This window comes from Lissotriton helveticus, chromosome 1_1 (assembly GCF_964261635.1).
Source record: "Lissotriton helveticus chromosome 1_1, aLisHel1.1, whole genome shotgun sequence".
In the NCBI taxonomy this organism is placed as follows: Eukaryota; Metazoa; Chordata; class Amphibia; order Caudata; family Salamandridae; genus Lissotriton; species Lissotriton helveticus.
In genome coordinates this window covers 750,722,555-750,745,994 of record NC_136057.1, presented here as the reverse complement: position 1 = coordinate 750,745,994, position 23,440 = coordinate 750,722,555, and positions in this window count along the sequence as shown.

Below are 23,440 nucleotides of genomic sequence, written 5' to 3'. Positions count from 1 at the left end.
TCCTGAAACAGGATCCTTTAAGGTGGAGCAAAATCCTGTATCCTCTGTATAAAGCCTGTTTTTTGTCTAACACGGTACCTGCCTCCTGGAGGGGAAGTATCTTGGTCCCTATTTTTAAGAAGGGACTTAGGGATAGCCCTAGTAATTACCGCTTGATTGCTCTGCTCGACTCAATCGGAAAGGTTTTTGCGAAATGTCTTTTAATCTCCCTCTCCGATTGGGTAAAGGAGAATAATATCTTGCCGTTTGAACAGACCGGCTTCCGTAGGGATCACGGTACGTTAGACAACCTCACCGCTCTTCAGGTAGTTACAGATAAATATGTCCAGGTGAGAGGAGGGGTAGTGTATGCCGCCTTTATTGATTTCTCCACAGCGTTCGACAAAGTTGATCGTAGAACGCTGTGGAGAAAATTGGCAGCGCTTGGTGTTCCATCCTATCTGTTGGAGTTGGTGCGGTCTCTCCACACTTAGACCTGGTGTAGGGTCCTGTTGGGGGGCGAAAGGGGGCTATCTTATCAAATTCCACCTTTGAATGGCCTTAAACAAGGTTGTTTATTGGCTCCCCTTTTGTTCTCTTTATACACGGTAGACTTACCCGCCGCTTTGTCGGCTAGTGAGGGCATCGCCCCGACGGTGGGGGGGATCCCTATATCCTGCCTGATGTATGCTGATGATGTCCGTATTCTTGACTTGACCCCTAAAGGACTTGCAAATCGGCTGCATGCCCTTCATGTCTTCGCTGCAGCCCATTGCATGAAGATCAATATTACCAAAAGTAAAGTCATGTGTATAGCTGGTAAGAAGAAGTGCCGCTCTGTCGACTTTGGTTGGTCCATTGGGGGCCAAAAACTGGAGGTTGTAAATTCCTATACTTTCCTGGGAAAAATCATCTCGGCTAATTTGAGTGAGAAGCTCCATATAGAGCATTGTTCACGCAAAGCTCTTGCCCATGGTAAAGGTTTAAATTCCCTATACCACGCAACGGGGAAACGGCACTTCTTGAGTTTATTGGAAGTGTATAGAGCTAAAATCCCCGCAACAATATTGTATGGTATCGAACTCATAGAGGTGAAAAATTGGGACTTTTGCCATAAGATTGAGGGGAAACTTCTGAGATCTCTTACTTCCTTAAATACTGCGTGCTCCTTGGCCGCCTGTAGGCTTGATTTTGGTCTAAGGAGCAGCTGGGTACAGGGATTATGTGCCCTAGTAAGATGGGTGGCCTGCCTGGCTAGAGCGGAAGCAGGGACTATGAGAGCTCTCCTCAGAAATGAATTATTGGGTAATTTTAACGAGTTTTCTCAACTTGTATGCAATTTTAGAAAAGCTGTAACCCTTCTAAAAATAGATGAAAACGCTTTGTTTCTGTATTCTCCCTTACAGTTAAAACTCGTCTTAAAAGTAGCCTTGTGGGACCTATGTTTTCACTCGGATAAAAAGCTAATTTGTGAAAAAAGGAATGTAGACTTTCTCCTTAACTCCTATGTGATGAAGTCACCCCAACCCTATGTCATATGGAACCTACCGCATGGTATTCGTAGATTATGGTTCCTTCTACGTTACGATTTAATACCTTTAAACCTACTGTTATCCAAATGGTATGGTTCCTCTGCTTTGTGCAACTTATGTAAATTGAGCACCCAGGACTGTATGCATGTTTTACTGATTTGCCCTGCGCTCCGTAAATTGCGCTCCAGGTGGTTAAAAGTTATATGTCTTCGTCTCGGCATCGTCACTTTGAACGGCTTTCTTCATGCACTTTACTGCCCGCCTAATGAAATGTTCTGTTTCCATATTTTTAACTTTTTTAAAGGTTTTTTAGCTATTTATTAACATGTCTTTGGAGATGTTTTGACTTTCCGATTTCTCGTAGATTCGTTTTGCATGTCAGTTTTGTACTTAACTTGTTTTTTTTTCTTTTTTTTTTTTTTCTTTTCTTTTTGTGATGTATTTGAATTTGTTCTGTTTTTATCTTGTATACTCTATGTGGCCCTCTTTTGAGAGCCAAAACATAATAAATAAAAAATAAAAATACTCTCAACGACCAGCCAGATCTGCTATGCAATTCAAAAACAGGCGGTAAAGCACGTTAGCAGCAGAGATTTAACACTTGCCTTTTACTGGTGTTAAGCAGGACGACAACCTGCAGTATGAAAGGGAGCCCAGCCCATCTGAAGACCAACACATGTCATGGAGCTATTAATTATGCAGCTCAGAGACCCTAGAGGGCCACAACACCCACCGCCACCACCCTCAGGCCCCTCCGGAACTCCCTGGACTACCACTGAGGCAGCTGTTTTCAGGTTGGCTGCGAGTTTCAGCTTGGTTTTGCACTTCACATCAGTCCAGCGCTTCTTGCAGTCGCCCACTTACAATCTCTACACTCTGACTGCATTCAACTTGGCCAAGATGGACAGCCATATTGTATTTTTAGTTGCCAATGACACAGTGGAGGTGATGAACAGTTGGTGGAGGTGTTCTATCACCTCGGGAATGAGGATCTGGTTTTCCTGCGGACTGAAAAGCGGGTTCCTCTTCTTCTTCTCCTTGCCCTTCCCTGACCCCTAAGTCCCAGGCTGATCCTCCGTGGGGCTTGTGGGGTTCTGGTTGTCCTCTGTACTTGCTCCGGCTACCTCCATGGTGCTTCGCAGTTGTTTGTGTTTTTTGTTGCTGCGTTTATAGTGATTTTCCCCACCTGACTTGTGGGACTTGCAGGCCTGGTACTACTTATCGCTGAATTTTTTATTGCAGTTGGGCCCATTGTAACTTTTTTCACGTTAGGGTTTAGATTTTTATCGCCGTCCCGGTAATTTTATCGTGGACATTTGACACGTTATCAGGAAACTATCGAATGTTACCGCCGTGTTGTGAATACGACGTTAACACAGATTTATTTTCCCGCGATATATGGCGATATGAAAAATTGCGTTAACCTATTTTGGCGATGATTATCGCACGTTCTTGAGAATATCCCCTCAGTCTTTAATCAGTAGTATAAATTACCACAATGCTACCCACTGTCATGAATCGTAGAACTGACTCTAGAATCAACCTATATTAAGGCCTGGGCACAAGGCTTATGCTAAACAATAAATGAACCTTTTGCCACACTACTGTATAGCATTGTAATTGTATTTTATGCTGACTACCTCGACACGGCTTTGAAGTGCTATATGATGGGTAGCACGCTACTTCCATAACCGAAAGTTAGCTGTTAATCAAGTGTTTTTTAATTATTGTTGGAATTTTTTTGGTTATTGAGTTTGTCTTGTGTGCTTTGGAAGCAGACATCTCCTCCAAGTTATAGAGGTGGATTAAGTTAACAGATGTAATTTATTATTATTTATTTATTTTTGAGGCTTGTAGAGCGCGCGGCTACCCCCAAAGGGGGTGTCCCGGCGCTTAGACTGTGAGCTAAAAAAGAGTAGGGCCTATAATAATGAAAATAGCCAGGTTTTAAGGCGGCTACGAAAAAGTGTTTCAGAGGAAACAAATCTAAGATCTAAGGGGAGGCTATTCCATAGTTTAGCCGTCATAACAGCAAAGGCTCTGCCGCCCATTCTGGAGCGGCGAAATCGAGGGACAACAATGAGGCGCAGATTGTTGGATCGCAAAGATCGCACTGACTGAGAAAGTGTTAATCTCTTGCGTAAGTAGTCCGGTCCCATCCCATTGAGAGCCCGAAAAGCAAGAGTTAGCATTTTGAACTTAATACGACTTGCGATTATTAATTAGAGTAAATTCATGCAAGCGGAAAAATGACATACGGAAATAGAGTGGAGGAGCAAGGGGATACTACACATAAGGAGATACTACACATAAAGCAAAATAGTTATTTATGGGAGTGGGATTAGTCAATAGAAGAGGAAAGTTTGGTATTAAAGGCTCAGAAGGGGATTATATGATTTATAAGGAAGGGTATGATTACATATCAGAAGTATAGTAGAGAGTAAAGTGGTAGGCATGTGACAGAGTAGGGTACTGTTAGCGGAGGCTCGGGCTGAGCACCCCTCAAAGACCAGGCATATTTGCCTATCCAAGTAGTATACTAATGCAGACAAAGGCATACACCAGGAAGGCGCAGACACAAACAGGGTAATGATAAAGAACAGGATAGATAAGGCAAAGAAACCCTAATGCAAACAAACAGGAAGGAACCAATAATGGAAAAACACGGTGCATTACCACTAGGGTTGTACACAAGTAAGACTCAGAACTTCCCACAGCATCAGGGAATGTCTCTGTGCAGATTACTTTTACAGATAATCAGATCTGCATGTATCCTTAAAAAAAACAAAAAAACAGTGGATGTAGGCCGAGATCTCTGTACTGGGGTGAATGTTTTACATTGTGCAGCATTCTGTCCACCAATTGTTCTTTTTGCTTGTATCCTATTCCCAGCATATTGCCCAATCATATATTTTCTTGTCTATGTGGTTTTCAGTAACGGCGTGTGGGTTTGGGATGCATGGAAATCAAATATAAAGACACTGAAATAAATAGAATCCTAGGCTTACAATAAATGGACCCATAAAGATGTAAGTGAATCGTAGGACAAGTTACAGAGACCCCAAAATAGGATCTCACCTCCATGTGCATCCTCCTTTTCAGGGCAACATGGAACCTTCAAGCCTTGAAAGGGGTGAAACACGTGTTGGCTGAGAACAGACCAACACAGGATTACTTGGAAATATTGTAAAGTATCAACCAAGTCTCTGAAGATGAGATGTCAAACTAAAGATTGAATGGTACAACAAACAATCTAGTGTGCAAGACCCATTGTTCATTCTGTTCTAATCTAACACAGAGGATCAATTTTGAAAATGTAACACCGGGCAATGTACATGAGTGTAATATGAATACGAAAAATAGGTCCTGTTTTGGTAGAAAGTGTGTGCAGAAAAATATGTGAATGAGAAATAACTGGGTGTAAGCCTGCAACTCTAGATAAACACTGAAGAAAACTTTTTTACCCCTAGGGAAATACCCTCAATCATGAACATTAAAACTAACAGAGAGGTAGTTGGCTGAACCCACACCTATGGAGTATACAAGTTTACCACCCAAATAGTAACTAAGGACCTGATTACAATGGCGGGGAGACCACCACCAAAAGGCTGTCGGTCCCCCCGCCATTGCAGCCAACTTTACCTCCCGCCATCATAATACGTAAAGACCGACCGCCCCGCATCCAACAGGCTCCTTAAGCCCATCGGTGCAGTGGAGGGGCTCGTAGTCTCTACAATGGTGGCAGTGCCTACCAAGCACCACTGTAGGGATTACGATGTCCCTTTCCGCTTGCCTGTTCATGGTGGTTAACCCGCCATGAACAGGTGGACGTCAAGGGACTTTGGGGGCCCATAGCGGGCCCCTCATTACCCCATGGACTCCAGACATAGGACCGAGGGGGCACCGACGGTGCCCTCCTACATATCCCTGCACCAAGTGGTAGGTTCCAAAATCCATGTTTATTCAATATTATTCATGGTTAATCATACTTTTCTTGACTGTTCGCAAATGGGCTGTTCATACTTTGCGAACAGTCAAGAAAAGTATTATTAACCATGAATAATATTGAATAAACATGGATTTTGGAACATGAAAAGCTTGAAAGAATTTCTCATTAAAGCTGTGCGATTGGAAACGCACCACAATGTTGTTGCATTTGTCAATGTCAATGTCATGTGCTTTGAGGCAAGGCATAAATCTAATCTGCACGCAAGTACACGTTATGGAGAAAATAGAGAAAAGATGGAGAAACTGGTGTGCATACTGCGACCCCACTGTGAGTTGTATGAAACCGCATGGTGCTTGCCACGTAGTGCAGGGAAATGTAAATTGCAGTCAGCAGCACCCACCACAATGCAAAACAGGCAATTCGACTGCCTCGGTGGTCACAATGCAGGCCCGGTTCTAGCGGGTAGGCCAGGTGGGCCAGGCCCCTCCAAACATTAGCCTGGCCCACTCAAACATGAGCATTGGCTCTCGCAGTGAATCTGCCACAGATGCACAACAACCATAAAAAATATCCAGATAACTCTGGTGATTTATGATCCTGCTGGAGAGCAATCATTTGTCAGTTGGTAGTTTTTAAATGCAGATTAACAGAATTTTATGTGGATAGCTTGCACAGAGACAAAGGTTACTGCCTTTGTCACAGAGATCCTTGTGTTACTTGTAGTTCAGAAGTTACAATCCTAAAATAGGACAGTGACCTATGAACTGTCATCAAAGAGCTGGATACAAATGTCGCTTTTGTTGTGGCGTGATATAATTAGAACTTCCCCAGTCTTTCATTATTCTAATGTTGCTAAAAAGAGTTTGTTTGTACAGTTATGCATTTTTATCAGTAAAGCCAAACCCCAACCACGGGAGTACTCTTTAAATCCTGGGTTTGTGCTTCCCCAGACCAAACCCTCTTAAAATATGCTGCCCGCCAGTATGGATGACATGTGATTCCTGCACCTTGTAATCCTCTTTGGCTTATCTGACATTCCCTGTAGGCATATTTATTGTCTCTGTATAATGTGTGCATGTTGTAAAGTACTGTGATACCGTACACTGGCATGAGTAGCACTATATAACAAATGAAATGCATATAAGACAATAGCTACGGAGGAGCACTGGTGGAGGGTGGCAGTGAGGGAATCTGAGGAGGAGATCAATAGGGAAAGGACATATGGAGCGATGAGGGACATTGTTGGATTGTTGCAGTGAGGAAATCTGAGCAGAAAGTCATTGGGTGGATGGGGTAGCTACGGAGAGATGAGGGGCACTGGTGGAGGGCGGTAGTGAGGGAGTCTGGGGAGGAGAAGGTCATGACGGGAGGGGCTACGGAGAGATGAAGGGCATTGTTGGAGGGTGATAGTAAAGGTATCTACGGAGCAAGAGGTCATTGGTGGGGCACCAAAAAATACTTTTGCACCAGCGCTAAAGCTGGCCCTGCCATGACCTTTCTGTTTTTGTTTATTTACTTAGTAGTCGGGTCATTAAGGCAACTGTGGGACATACTTTAAAGTGCATGCTAATTGCATTTACCACTATCTTCAATGTTTCAAGTTTGAAGGTGATTTTACCAATGTTTTTTACCGTGAATAATAAAAGTGGAACCAGAGGGTGGCTGATATGGGTCTGGGGCCCAATATAAGCTGTGAGATAAGGTGCGCTGGAGAGGGGTGGTAGAAAAGTGAATAATCAAGCAGGTAAGGGAGTGTGCTGCAGAGTCAGGGGTCAAGTGGAGGTAGTAATGAAGAGGGATTCTCCCTGAAGGCTCACACAGAGGGAGCCTGAGTAGTGTGACTTGTATGATACTCCCACCTCAGAAACCTCCTCTTCCCATCAAAGAGACATTACATGGAAAAAAACACTTTTTGAGAGTGATAACATTTAGAAAGAGATTTGGAAAAGAGTGCACAGGCCTTGCTAGACATTTTAACGACAAATCAGGCCCGCAGTGGCCCACCCGAATGCACCCTTGGTCACCCCCCAAAAAAATCCTGGAGCCGGGCCTGTCGCTTGTAATTCATACTTTGGGGCTGTCGCCTTGTAGGTGGGCGGTTCCAAATACGAAATGACGGCAGATGGACAAATACGAAATGACGGCGGACCATCGTAATCACCCCTTAATTTAATTATTGGGAAATCACACAAAGTAGAAAGTGGATATTGGGCTTCATTAAAAAATAATAATGAAAGCCTATAACCAGGAAGCAGCAAGCCCAGTGTGGAGTCATATGATTGGGCATCACAAGGCTAGTCACAGGTGTGAAATTCTCATCTCTCACATGCAGTGGAGGGGAGAATCCAGTGCTGAAGAACTTAAAATTACTCCCATAGAAAGCAATGTTCAGCAGATGCTGGGTCTCAGTGAATGCTTGGCAGTGCATTATATACCCTATGGTCCATAGAAGCAAATATTGATTTTTTAATGTGTCCAAGATTGAATTGAGAACCAAGTATGAGTCATATAGCGACTTTGGATGTTAGATGTGGTGATTTCCAGGTTCAGTTTGTCCATGTACAGCACCCCCAGAGGCGAAACAATGGAATCATTATAGCAACACTCAGAGACACTGAGTCAGACAGAAGATGGCGTGTAAGCAGAGTATCACTCAAATAAAAGGATAGGAGAGAGAATAATCCCTAGCTATAAATCATGTCTATTTTTATGCAGGGCTTTTGTTGATAAAGTCTGTTTTAACATAGATAGTACAAATTATTCAAATTCTTTAAATTTTTAATTGCTTTTTTACAAAAAGGGGTTCTGAGTTACGTGCTATGTCTGGTAAGCCAGTCGTTTAGGTTTTTCTCGTGAGATTTTGAACAGTAGTCAATCCCCTGGGTTTGCATTTATCGTTCTGTTAAGTGTTTGTTTGAGACATACATTATTGGTATGTTTCTAAGGGAATGTGGTCTTCCCTTTTATTAGCAGCTGTTTGTAAAGGGATTCTGCATATGTAACACTTACTAGATGCTGGAGGGTCCTGAAGGGTATTTGAGAATGTGTGGATTCCTGTTGGATCACATTGGGTATGACAAGTATCTAACTGTCCTTCTATACTCTAAGTGATTTACAGCGGCTCTGATCTTTGCAAGTAGAAAAATCCACGTATTCTCCTTGAAAGGAGAAACAAAAAAGTAGTGCTGCCACCACTTTGGAACATATATTCATGGTCTGTGAGTAGTTTGTGGTTTGTTCTTCAATTTATTTTGGATATTTGCCATTAATATCTTTGTGGGTGATGCACAGAACTTTAAAAGGGTATCCTCTCTCTATTGGGAGCCAGTATTGAGCCTTCAGCCCCAGAGAGAAGTTAGCTAGTATAGTTACATGTAGAAGTGGTCCTCCTGGTGAGTTTTGATATCCTTGAAGCCTTTTGATAGTTGAGAGTGGAATGCTGTGATATCGTCCATTATTGTAGTCAAATTGTGAGGAAATGAGTGATGTTTTGATTGTGTCTTTTAGAAAATGTAAAATGTGAAAAGATGCATATAAGTGTTTTCATTGTGTGGAGCATTGATTGAGACGGTCTGTCTGCTTGAGTGTTCATGGAAAGTGTAGAGTCGAAGAAGATTCGAAGATTTTTCAAGCACATACCTATTTTTTGTGGAGGTCCCAGTTCTACTGGTCACAAAGAGATAGGATTTTCCATGCCATTCATTGAGCTACATTTCTGAAGCAGGAGTTAAGTTTTGATGCCCCTATGCCCTTAGGATTTTCCTATTTAAGAATTGTCTGTGTGTTGTCTGAATAATTATAGTTCATGAGTTTGAATCTGTTTATAAGATTTAGCAATGGCTTCATGTATATGTTAAAAAGAACAGGTGAGACGATCACTGTGGCACTCATGCCTTTATGCAGGAAGGATTTGAAGAGAGAGATGTACATCTGGTATTAACTGCAGTTTGGGTAAGACAAAAACCAGCTGAAAGCGAATCCATCTATAACAACTTCTTTCAGTCTACGAAGTACTGTGCCGTGGTGTACTATGCAAAAGGCTGCTTAAAGGTCCAGTGTTAATGCAGCTACACAACTCTTGTTGACTATGTTTTTTTTGGCCATCATACATTTCTGTTAGGGCAGAATGCTTCCCTCTTCCTGGGTGAAATCTTATTTGCCAGACTGAGTAATTTGTGTTCTTCCAAAATTTCTGTCATCTGGCAAAACGCTGCTCTTTCAATATGCTTGTTAAGGAAAGGTACATTTGCAAATTGGTCTGTAGCTGTTGGGGACTTGAGGATCTAAGATTTTCAGTAATGTGTGCATGGAAGTTGTCTTTAATATCTCTGGGAAAGTTCTTGTTTTTAAAGAGGTATTGCTAATAATTTTGACTGATATTGATACTAATATTGGCTGCAAAATACTTTTGAAATTGTGTGGAGTGCAGGGTTCAGATGAGAAGTGGGCTGGAATGCTTGCATTTCGTAGGACAACAAAGTCTGAAATTGAAAGTTTGTGCAAGACTAATATAGATAAAACTGTGCATCTACTGTGATTAATTTTGGTTGTATGATAGAGGAACAGATATTTCTCTTGGTTGTTAGATAAGAATACAGTGTGGCTGTTTTGCTTAGACAATGTGTTGCTAGATTATTGCAGAAGTCTTGTGAAAGAAGGGTGGACGTTAGACAGCTCTCTAGATTGCAAAATTCTGGTAGAATATAATGGAACCCATTGGCTGGGCAGTGGGCATTGCAGATTCTTTATGAATAGTGTATATTTTTGCCATTCTTTGTGTGTGATTTGTGCATTCTATTGTGTCTGTGTAGGCACATTTTACCTTGAGGGTTCTTGGACGTAGGCCATCTGTGTTGATGTGTCGGGATTTGTCCTTTAATTTGTTTAGCTCTTTATTCATCCAAAGGACCTTCTTCTTTATTTTACCTTGAATTGAAGTTTTTTTTTAGACTAATATTTCAAAGGAGTAGGACATCTATTCATAGAGGGTTTTGCACTGAGTGTATGGTTTCCAGTTCAGTATTGATCGTTACGTGTGATTCCAACTCCTGCACATTTAGTTTGGTCCACTGTCTGGAGCCTGTTTGTGGAATTAGGTAATTTTTTATTTAGGATTTTGATGAGAAGGTGACAATTGATCCATATAGGTTTTGGTGAATAGTGGCTGTTACTGGGTTGTAGAATATTACATGGAATGTATGACCTAATATTCCATCATTTTAAACATGTTCCAATACTTATAAGAAGAATGGAGACAAAAAGTCTTGCACGGTCCATGGTACTACTCAAATCTATGCTGTGAGAGATTACTTATAACATCATGAAAAACTTTGCAGGCATGGGCAGTTCTAGTAGCAACCATTATTAAACAAATACAGAGTATTTGCTCACCTTGATGCTATTGTCCATGACTTTCTGTTTTATTTCACAGATGTATTCCTAGTATCTCAGAGTTCTACAAGCTGCAAATGTGTTCATTTACTAGTTCCTCATTCCCTGTAGCCCTACACAATCCTTTGGCATAATCACAAAGCCCTTATTATCTTTGCCTGGATATAGTAATGTCTGCATTGTTTAAAAGACGTGATGTGACTTATAGAGGCTGTAATATACCCAATGCGGCACTTTGCATTGCTACTGCACATTCCGTTTCCTTTTTTTTTTAAAGTATTATTTATTGAAAGATAGCAAAAGAAACAAACATCAATAAAAGTGACAAAATCCATCCTATTTAACAATAAAATGATTAAGTAAAATAAGAAGAAAATATAGGAATTAACATTATACCTATAGATAAAGAAGCGAAAAATATTTTGGGAGAACAAAAAGGGGGAGGGAACATAAGCTATCAATATAAAACAGTTAGAACATCATATAATTATACAGATAATATAACATTGTAAGCATAGCAGTGAATGAAAATTTGAAAAGAATATTGTAATAAACTTCCAATAACTAAGGAGAATCAGTTAAACAGACAAGCATAAAAAGGCAAAACAAGCAAAATTAAGGTGGTTTTCGAACTTCATCAGATATATTTTTAAGGGCAACAGAAGAGGAGGCAGATTGAGATAAATAAATTGTTAAGGAGAGCAATAAAAGATCTCTTTTAATTGCTAAAGATATGGGAGAAACATAATTAGTATCTAGTCTGTGATGAAAACAAACAGCATTCAAACATGGTCTAAAGGTGACCTTATCAGCCTGTTTCATATTGGAAGTTATTAAATGAAAGGCAATAGCTATTAATAAATCCAAAAGTTTAAAACTTAGTGGTGTTTGAGGCCATTGGGGAGATAGAGTACCTAAAATATATTAGTAAAGGAAAAAGGGATTTTGGACCTTAAAAATTACTGAAATTTGGGACCAGACTAATTGCCAAAACTGATGGATTGAGGGACACACAAATAACATATGTTTTAAATCTGCAGTGGGGCAGGGACAGGACCAACATACAGAGGATGAGTCTGATGAAAAAGAAGCTAAAGACATAGGGGAGAATAACAATCTGTGGTAAGTGAAAACAAGCATTGGCATATCCAATAGGTCTTGCCTTTAGGATCTTTTTAGCGTTTATCTAGAGCTATTGTCTTTCTTTTGCATTGCCACTTGGATGTGCACAACACATGCTTTAGGCTTTTAAGGTCTATGTCAAGTACTACTCATGATTCATTTCCTATTACAACCAGCGACATGTGCAAGGTAGCAGTCTTTCAATTGTTATCTATAGTTTTGATTTAAGTTTTTTGAGAAAGATTAAATGTAGCGAGTTGTGAAGAAAAGTAGAGGGGGGTGTGGAAAAGAGCAGAAAGGAGAAAGGAGAGTGGTAAGGAACAAAAAGTATGTATAAAATAAAAAGATTGAAATTGAGATAAATCTATGGAAGCCAAGCGAGAGACAGGCTGGGGGAGGAAAGAGGGTGGAGAGATACAAGAAGAGAGAGGGCGAGAGTACAAAGAGAGAAGGGGAGGTGACATGTTCAGCGCTTCCTGGGTGAGGGCCAGTCCTGTACACAGCAGAGCTCACAAGTTGCAGGCTGGCTTCATTTGAACTCTTTTCCAAGACTCAGTTCAGGCTGCTTCCATGAAGCTGTGTCCAGGCTCCGCCTCTCCCCGCCCTCGTGGTTGGAGGGTAGTGGGGGGGTGAAAGGGCTTTGATCACGCTCGCCAGCTGACCAGGGGGAAGGGAGGGCCCTGGGAGAGAGATGGGGGGGGGCAAAGAATGCCCATAGGGGTGAGGGATCCGACTCCGAGACCTGCCCAGTGACAGTGTCTAGCCGGTGGCATAGTTCTGTCGGTTGACGTGTCAGTAGCAGAGATACGTGTGTAACCTGCACATCGTAGGGTTTATCGGACCAACACCACTCAGCGGGTTATCGTCCCGATCCGGAGCTCTGTGTGAACCTCAAGAGCTTCCGTCCCAGTAGGCAGGACAGGCAGCTGCTGCAGAGTGGTGTATTTTGAAGTCACTCCTTCCACATTCCCCTGTGGTACAGGCCCACAGAGCAGCCCATGCTCACCGCCACCAGTCACCCTCCCAGCCCATCTGCACAGTCCATCTGTCACACGCCTGTTTTGCCTGTGCCCTGCTGGTGACCTGGCAATAAATTGTGTTCCCAACGCTGCACCCTGTGGTGTTAATGTGCTCACACTGAGGGCGGCCATATCAGAGAAGCTACCACCAGGGGAGCCTGAGGTTAACCCCATTCCCCAGCTGAGCTTCAAACCACCGGAGAACGAAGAGTAGACAAACAAGCATTTACAATGCAATAGGTCCGATTGCATTGCAAATGCTTAAGTTTTAAACTGAGCTAGGCGCTGCTTCATGGACACAGCGCTCGGTTTCTTTATATATTTGTTAACTTTATCACTGAGCGCCGTGTCCTTGAAGCAGGCGCTGCGCTAAGTGTTAAAGTTAAAAAATATATAAATAAACCGAGCGCGGTGTCCGTGAAGCAGCGCCGTGCTCAGCTTCAAAGTTAAACAAGAATTACAGCTGTATTAGTGACCTTACCTCCGCTGCTAACCTGTGTACAATCTGAAAACCAATGGCTTTAGGAGTGGATATAAAGTAAAATTTACCTGTAATGTAATTTGCATTTATAAAAGCGCTATCCACTTCACCAGAGCATACCCCCTAACAGCACACTTCTGTGTAATACAGGGAACGCTCGTCCCATGCGTTCAGGGAAACAAAGGAAGGAAGGGGTGAAGTACGGATGCATGGTGGAAGGGTGACAACCACAACCCCATTGAAAAAGAATGTTCCGCACAGAGACCAGGTTGTTACCAAATGCAGCTCTCCACAAATATCCATTAACATAAGTCTGACACAAAATATGTCTTTTATTTATTTTCACAGTTTTATACAGTGCGAACTCGACCTGAAGGCCACATCTGTTTTTAAAAGGGACAGGGGAATTAACTTAATTCAATTAAGTGATTTGACCAGAATCATAGGATGTTGAGCGGACGCCGAGATTCTAAGCTGATCCCGCACTGTTTGTCAACCTCGGGCCTTTCCAAGCCCAGCAGACCCTGAAACATGGCTGGCTCTGCCCCCGCCCTACTTAACTTTTAACTTCGCTGCATAACGGACTTTACACTTGTAATCACAAAATATTGAATGCCTTTTTATGAGCCTAAATCAATGCGCTCATGGGATGTGTGAAAGTAATATCTAGGAGTCAAATCTCTAAATGAATCCGTTGAAGCCAAAATAGAATAGACGGATTCCACGGTGAAAGGGGCAGGCCTTCGTTGCGGGGGTCCTCGGCGCTGTAAGATGAGCTCTCGTAAACATTTACTCACCGCACTCATGGCGGAGCTGAATAAAGTTAGATTCACCTGGGAGGTGGGAGTGTCTGGTTTTGGGGGCCAGCCATTTGCTAATCTGTGCGATAGCCCAATGTTCCAAATTGAGCCCCATATCTCCCCCCTCTCCCAAACACACATATAGGTTGAAGCCTCCCGCAGCTCAGAGTGATGGGATCTGGCCAGACAATTTCATGGTTCCCCTCTGGCTTCAGCTAAATCTCATCAAATCATGGGTACAGAGCTTTAAATGATGAGGGACGGGCCTAGGGCGGAACAAGTACAGTGAAAGCAACATCTGCGGCAGTGGCACAGCGAGAAAGTTATGCCGAAGATCACACGGAATGAAGATTATTCTGCGAAAAAGTAAGCCGAGTCCTGCTGTGCCACCAATTACACACACTCACTTCCTTCATCCAGGCACTTGTTTGCTCTTCTTTTTCTCTTGCTCATGGACAATGATGATAAGAGCCCTCAACAAGCTGGCGTGGCAGCAGGGGGAGAGGGGGCCTGCACTTGGAGGAGCGATAATTACTGCCATTTGGTGGCGCGCGCTCCTGCAACTAGATCGCCTCACGTTCACGTGTTGCCATTGAAGGCAATGGAACGCGTACACATTTTTGGCTGAAAAGCCAAGGCGATCGGAAAAGGTCTTTTTGCCTTTGCAGAGCATGCGTGCTGCTAGGCAAGACCTAAAAAGGGGTTGTGTGATATTTGCAGCTCCTGAGGTCTTATGGAGTTTAGACCAAATTTTATCCCACGTAGCAATTGGCTGCTCTTGAGAAAAGTCCTTTTCCCACATCTTCTCAGTTTTTGATTTAAGCCTTTCTGAGGAGAACAGTAAACATGTGAAAATTTTAGATGCTGAAGGAGAACCTTCTAGAGTTGAGAGTAGAGATTTGGAAGATATAGGAGAGTCAGGAGAAGCAGGTAAATTTTGGAGAAAATGGATGAGGGAAAGATGGAGTGCATTATATTGCAATCTAAAGGATGGTGGTAAAGAAAATGTAGATTGAAGATCAGAAAAAGAAAGGGGTTTATTGTCAGATATAAGTTGTGAAATCCAGCATAATATTCTAGAATGCCATGTTTTTCAATATATAGAGCGGGTACGAATCCGTAAAGATTTAGTATGCCAATTAGGTTGTTTATAAAGGGAGGTATTGGAGGTATGTGACGAAGATAACAGGGGAGATAAGAGTTTACAAGAGTGAGAAATGACCGGGAAGCGCAAAGAGGCAATTTTGGCAGTAAAAATTTAAATTTCTTGAAAGCCAAAAGCCAAAAGACAAAAGGAGCAAAAATATCTTTTTCTAATTGTAGCCAGAGAGGTGGATGTAAGGGTAGATCCGTAGAAATCCATTTAGCAGTTTGTTTTAGTGAGAAAGCAGAATGATAAGTCTTAATGTCGGGGAACTTGAGGCCGTCACTAGGTCTATCCTGCTTGAGAGAAGATAAAGGTGTATGCGAAGATTTACCTTTCCATAAAAACTTTATTAAAATGGAATCAATTCTTTTGAAATAGTATTGAGGAATATGAATAGGAATCATCAAAATAATATATAGCACCAGAGGGGAAAGCATCATCTTAATAGAGTCTAACTGACCCCACCAAGAGAGAAAAAGGGGATGCCAACGGCTAATATTATCATTTAATTTTTTAATAATATAATCAAAATTTACCGTGTTGGACAAGGAAGGTGTGAACCATAAACTAAGGTATTTTATTTTGATGGGCTGCCAGGAAAAACCTGATGAATCAAAGAGATGTTTTTGACAAAGAAACACTACTCCTTATGTGTCACATGACCGCCACAACTCTATTTTATCTCTGCCACCTTCCACACAGCTGTGCACAACGAAGACATACGCCGAGACTCACTCGGTAAGCACGCTTAATTTCTTCTCTTCCAAGCGACCGACAATTCGGTGTTAATCCAGCTGTTTTTTCCCTTGTTCCGCGGCTGGTGTCCCTTGAGACTGCGTTCAAAGACAGACGCCGATATTCATTAGCCATCCGTGCTTTCCCCTTGCAGGCTTATTTCAGGACTGCCTTCACAATGCTAGATGCAACTTCTAGTTCCTTACAGCCTCACTGGACCTCTCCGGCTTTTTGGTAAATGTCCATACTACATTAGCTGGCTGCAGCCTTCCATACCTGGTTGGTCGCTACACGCACATTTATTTATACCATTCCATTCCAGCCAACCATTGGTTGCCTCAAACCGAACAGTGTCCTGTTACCCACTAGGGAACCATTGACGACTGGATCACCCAGGTCGAACACAGTACTCTGTTAGCACTGCCCACATGGTTTATGGTAAGCTCCCAGCCCATGCCCCCTTTAAGGCGAGCAAGCACTGATATGATAACTACTGTTCTGGCAGCGCGTTAGCCACGATTTATGCATCGCCCCTTCATTCTCATATACCGACCAATGTCAATAGATGCACTGGCAGTGCCTTCATCACGATTGACTTGCCGCTCTATTCTATCTCACAGTCAGCATCTCTACCTCGCACTCTTCACCTCACTCCTATCTCGCCAGATCATGTCACATGATTCCTGGCTCTACTTTGTCCTTGATCCTTTTGTCCTCCTGGTCTCACACCGTCAACCTTAAACACGGCCATTACTCCTTCACCTTGATCTTATTAATACCGCGCACCATGGCTGGTACCTAATTCGAGATAACCTCTTTAGCACGTTTGTATGGACCATCAGCTGCCCTTTTTAATTTCGTGTTTTTCTTGCTTCCTCCCTATTTTTCCATGGTTTACGCAATTACAGTCTATTGCATACAGGCATGTCACTCTAATGTCCTGAAGATGATCCCACTATTTATTTAAGGGATCGAAAGGCCGTCAACAAAATATACACTACACACATTCACTAAACTGCTATGTTTAAATATGTAATGGTGTCTCTATTATATTCTGTCTGTTTCATTCATACCAAGCTTGTATACAGACATGTTTTCATTGCCTGAACCCTTTACTTAATGTTGTTTGTCTGTTAATGTTAGTAGGACGCAGGCTTTGTCCCACTTGGATTGCTTCCCCTACTTTATATTATACTTTTATTGCATATCAAATACCTGTCTGGTTGGACAGAAATATAGCACTGATCGAGTCTATAATAATTTGTACTGTACTAGAATACTGTCTAGGGACCATTGTCTTTAGAAATAAAGAAAATTTAAAGGCAACATTTTGCATTTATCAGCGTTTAGACGATAACCCGAGAGTTTAGAAAATGAAGATACCTGCTGAAGAAAAGGATTAAGGGAAGTTTCAGGAATTGAGCAATAGAGAAAAATATCATCAGCATAAACTGATAACTTAACTTGATGAGAATCAGATTGGAAGTCTGTGATACAATCATCTTGTCTAATTTTAGTTAGGAAAGGTTCTAGGGCTATGACAAATAATAAAGGAGACAGAGGACAACCTTGTCTCACCCCCCTAGGAGGTGAGAAGAAGTCAGAAGTATTTGCGTTAGTGAATATAGAAGCATGGGGGTCTGAGTATAATAAAGAAATTAAAGTTATCAGTTTAGGAGGAAAACCACCCCACCTTAAAGCTTGAAACATAAAGTCCCAACCAATCCTGTCAAAAGCTTCCTCAGCATCTAGTGACATTGCTGCAATCAGATGATCCAAGGAAGAGGTTTTGCATAGAATATTAAAAAAGACTTGAGGATTGTCAGAAGCAATTCGTCCTTTGACAAAACCTGTTTGCTAAGGACCAATGAGGTGAGGTAAAATAGGATCAATATTTAAGGCCAGAATCTTCGCAAAAAAATTATAGTCAGTGTTAACTAATGAGATAGGTCGGTAATTCTTACAAAGAGAGCAATCTTTATCATCTTTGGGAATTAAGCAGATCAATGCTTCCTGAAACGTACCACTGGAGGCGGGAGTAACCCCAAAGGATTGAAAAAGACGCAAAAGCTTAGGTAAAAGAATATTTGCAAACTGAGAATAGAATTCAATGGTAAAACCATCGGGTCCAGGTGCCTTCCCACGACGCAGTACTGATAAAGCCTGAGTTATATCTGCTAGGGAAATGTCAGCTCCTAAAGAATCAAAATCAATGTCATTAGATGGTGGAGAAGGAGTGGACCGAAAGTAGGAAAGAAGAACGGAGTTATCCGGTGAAGATTCGGGCGTATAGAGATTTTTATAAAAAGAAACAAATTCATTCGAGATGTCCTGATCTGTAGAAATAGGGGTACCGGCAGGGCCTTGTAAGGATTCTATTTTAGTTCTATCATTCCTCACTTTTAGATAATTAGCCAATAGTTTACCCGTCTTGTTTTGGCCACCATAATAACGAGAACTACTTTTCAGGAGGTAATTGGAAGCTTTATCAGTAGACAATTTATTAAAAGTAATTTTGGAGTCAAGAAGATTTTTCAGATCAGAATCATTGTTAGAATGATAATACGAGTATTCCAATTGTTTAATTTTACTAAGTAATTGAGAAGACTGAGCTTCAAAAGACTTCATCTTTTGTGATACAAGACTCATATTAAAACCCCTGACGGCTGCTTTTAAGGAATCCCATACCATCACAAAAGGAGACTCTGGAGTGTTGTTGATGGCAAAAGGTTCCAAGGCAAAGGAATTAAACTTTTGACAAAAGTTAGGGTCGAGTAATAGGAAATTGTTAAAAAGCCATCTACCAGGGTGAAGGGAAAAGGGGACCAAGTCAATATCAACAAAATCAGGGGCACGGTAAGATATTAGGATTGAACCAATCTCTGAGTAAATGACATGTTGGGCGAGGGATTTACTTACGAAAAGGTAATCAATACGGGATTGTGAGTGGTGAGCAGCTGAATAGAAACTGTACTCTCCAAGGTAAGGATGGCATAATCTCCAAATATCAACAAATGCTTTACATCGAATTGAGGAAACAAATTGAGCGTGCATCTTAGTAGGTGTAAACTTAACAGTAGAGTGTCGGTCAAGAATAGGGTCTAGAATTTGGTTGCAATCTCCACCAAGTATGACATAATCATCATCAAATGTAAGTAATTTGCCTGAGAAATTAGACTCAAAAAGTTTATCAATCGACGTAGGACCATATACATTGAAGATAACGATAGGAATTTTATCTATAAGCAACTTAACAATAACCCAACAACCCTCAGTATCAACTTCTTGATGAACTGCATAAACATTCAATTTCTTGTGACATAAAATCAAAACATAATTTTTCTTACCTAGGGCTGGGAAATTAAACACATGACCCACCCAGCATCTTTTTTATCTTGGAGGCTTCATTATCAGAAATATCAGATTCTTAAAGTAACGCAATGTCTGTTTTCAACTTTGCCAGGTGGGATAGCACCTGTTGCCTTTTAATAGGATTATTCAATCCCTTAATATTCCAGGTAGTAACCCAAAATGTAATTTACTGAGAAAAGTATGAACAAACATTATGCTTACAAGAAAAACTGTTACATTGACTTTATAAGCATAGAGGAAAATAAATGGAAGGGAAAAAAGTATTTGCAAGATGAAAGAGAATTTAGAAATATGTAAGGTGCAAAAAATGTATAGGGGACTTAGTTTGAAGAAAGGAGCAGAGGAGGTGAAAGAGATAAGTAAAGCAGATAGAGAGGAAAAGAAAGAAGGAAAGTAAGTCGGAACAGGTGAGAAGGGAGAGACAAATAAGAAAAAAGAAGAGAATAGAGAACAAAGGGACAGTACATGTCTGACAAGGACGATTGAACATCATACCTACAAAACAACATGACTGGAGAAAGACTACACCAGGAGAAGACAACAACAGCTTTGAAGATCCATTAAATCCATTAGAGGACCACAACCAACGTTGTCAACGTTACAGGAGGATCAGGAAGGAACAAAGTTGTTGAAGGAAAAACACCTGTGAGTGAGAAAAAAGAATTAATGGGAAGAAATATTAACAAGGCAAGAAATGTAAGACAATTATGAAGAAATAAAAGTGAAGAAAGAGAAATAACAGTATAGTATTATAGAGGCCTTACAAATATATAAACAGAACTAACAATCACTGAAACAACTTTAGAACAAGTAAAAAGAGAACTTCAGCGTAACATGAAATATATATAATATTCAAGCAGGTTTCGAAGTATCCATAGTATCAGCTCCGTAAAGAGTAAGAAACTTCTGCAGCGCTGCGGGGTCATCAAATGTTGTAGTCCTTTCTTTATACGTAACCTTGAAGAGACATGGATGAAGAACGCCATATTTGGCGTTGAGTGAACGTACTTGAGGACGAAGATCAAGAAATTGTTTCCGTCGATCTGCTGTGATTTTATCAACATCTTGAGAAAAGAAGAGATGATAACTTTCCCCAAAAAACTGTTTCTTGGACTTGACCGCTGAAAGAAGATCGATGTACTACAGAAAAAGCATAATCACACCACAATGTTTCGCTGAGATTTTCGAAACAAGTCTGTGAGCTCTTTGAATATTGAGCGAAGTAGTAGCAGGTAAGCCCAAGAGTTTGGGCAAGAAAGACTGAAAACATGTGGTGGGGTTGGAGCCTTCTATGTTTTCAGGAAGTCTATAAAATCAGAGGTTGTTTCTACGATTCCTATTTTCCAAGTCTTCCGCCTGTTTTTTAAGAAGAGACACTTCAGATTCCAGAGATGAGATGCGTGAGCATGAAGATTCGAGAGATTCTGTTCGCTGTTCCACAATGAGCACCCATGACTCCAAAGAAGACCATTTATCGTTTAAAAATTATAAAGTTTTATTGGTTTCCTTCATGAAGGGTTTTAGAGCTCAGATCTCTTCAAGTATAACCTCCATGGCTGACGGGGAGGATTTTTCAGGAGAAGGAGGATCTTGGTAGAGATTGCAGGTAGTTTACTAGAGAACTGTGCTTTTGAAATAGTGTCTGAAGAAATATCAGGTTTTTGAGAGGGAGGATCCTCCATTTCAGGGACGTTAGGATTTGAGTCGGAATCTGAACACGTAGACACTTTAGAAACTTTAGAGGACGCAGCAAGTTTAAGATTCCTCAACCTCCCCATAAAAGGTGTGGTGAAATACAATAAATGTCCTTAAAGCACTTGTGAACAAATGGAAAAAAATTCTTAAATAATTATCAGCAAAATAAGTAAAACTATCTGCAGGCTGCAGGCTGTAAAGTCTAAAAAGACACCTTTAGTAATGCACACTATGAAACAGCCAGCCAATAAAAACCACCATGGAGGTAGTCAAAATCATCTCATGAAGAAAAATATGCAGAAGTGAAAATGATTGTTGCTCTGGAACAAGGTACAAAAAGAAAAACATTTTCCATATTTAGATTCTAAGTTTAAAAAGGAAAGTTCCAACATTCATGAGAGGAGAAGCCTAACTGTGACAGGCAAATCGACCCTCTGACTTAAATGAAAAAAATATGAGCAAAGTCAATCTGAAAAAAGATACCAACCATGATATCTTTGGCAATAAGTAGAAAATGACAAGTCATTGGAACTTGTAACACTGTTCAGAGCAAAACAGGGCAAAAAAACGGCAATAAAAGACCACAGATGCGCGTTTCCTGAGACGTTATGCAGGGAATCTCCTCAGCACGGAAGATCAAACAAAATGGTGGCCACATAAATAACGGAGCCGCCTCGCATCTCAAAGCAGGGGAAAGGCAACTTACGGGTTATCCAAAGGAATGAAAGGTGCTTCAAGTGTGCTGCCTCTCTTCATGAGGGTATTCCTTCACCTTGGGGTCCACATGAGAGCTGGTTGCCGCACTAGGTCCGCCGATAGCTACCACTGTACCCGCAGAGTCAGGGACCAGCCGCCATCCTCTCCGGGCACAAGCCGCGCCCCCCACCACGTTGAGTATAGTGACCTGTGATTTTTTTTGCCATAGTGGCTACTTCAGCTGCACTCTTTTTTAACACAATTCATTAGATTATTGTGCTATTATTCTTTTGATGTTTGTTGTCCATTCATAGACCTATTAAGGAAAATCTTTAACTAAATTATCAATGGATAAGAATTGTATTCCTGAATCCATCTTTTCAGATGTCTTTGCATAATCCTGCTGACATATTGATTTGTTCTTAATCTTATTTTTTACTTAGATGCCCGTTGACTGTTTTAGATTCCCTGCTTTATTCAGTTTTGCTTTTTTTCTGGAGGATTCCATGAAACACTGTAGAAGATTTCAGTAAGGAGGCTAAAATCTCACAAAGGGAGACATTAATCCACTTATTGCATGTTTTGAAAGCAATTTATGTCTTGACTCTATTTGTTGCAGTACTCCTGTACATATACCAAAATCAGTGCTGGTGTGCCATGATAACCCAAAGTGAGCAGTTTGATACTGACCTATAGCTTATCCTTTCTCAGTATGAACTGTGCATTCGTTGGACAACATAAATGTCAAACCTGTGCAAGGCTGATCTGAAAACACTATCAGGATATGTTGGCCTAAGTCCTGCTAGCTCACAGTGCCCCATCTGTACTCCTAACCTTACACAGTAACAAATGTATGTACAACCTCAGTGTCAGGCTTCGTCTTCCAGTCTCTTCCGAATTGTGCCGATGCTATAAAGGGTTCCACCTCTTGACGGCCCCAGAGTCTGAAGTAACATACACAGACTACCAGGATAATCAAGCGAGGGAAGGAAAGGAAGGGGACAGCAGGGAAGGAGACCTGAAATGACAGCAGAGAATATTCAAGACACAATAACAATAACATACATTTCTATGCATTCCGCTACCTCCTCTCCCTTGTACCCTACCTAGAATCTCCTCTTCCTACCTGTAAAGGAAAATACGGATGATTTGCTATATGGAGAGGGTAAGGGTGGAACCAGGGCTTTGGCTGACTAGGAGAGGGAAACTAGAAGAATAGGTTTGAGTAGAACACACAAGTCTATTATGCAATTAGGTAATCTCTGTACTCCAACATACCTTAGATAAAGCTTCTCTTTGCGCAACCAAACCCACCGACAGTTCCCTCCACAGATCCTCTCTCCTGTATAGACAAGATAAATAAAGTTGTGTGGAAAAAGCATAGCATGACAACAGACGGGTTAATGCTTCTTAACTTCGTCCGGTTTCAATCGTTATGGTGAGCCAGGTTAAAGTCCCACTAACTCCGTGGGTATTACGAGTTAAGGTGTTGATTCCTGACACCGCTAGAAATGGCCCCCCG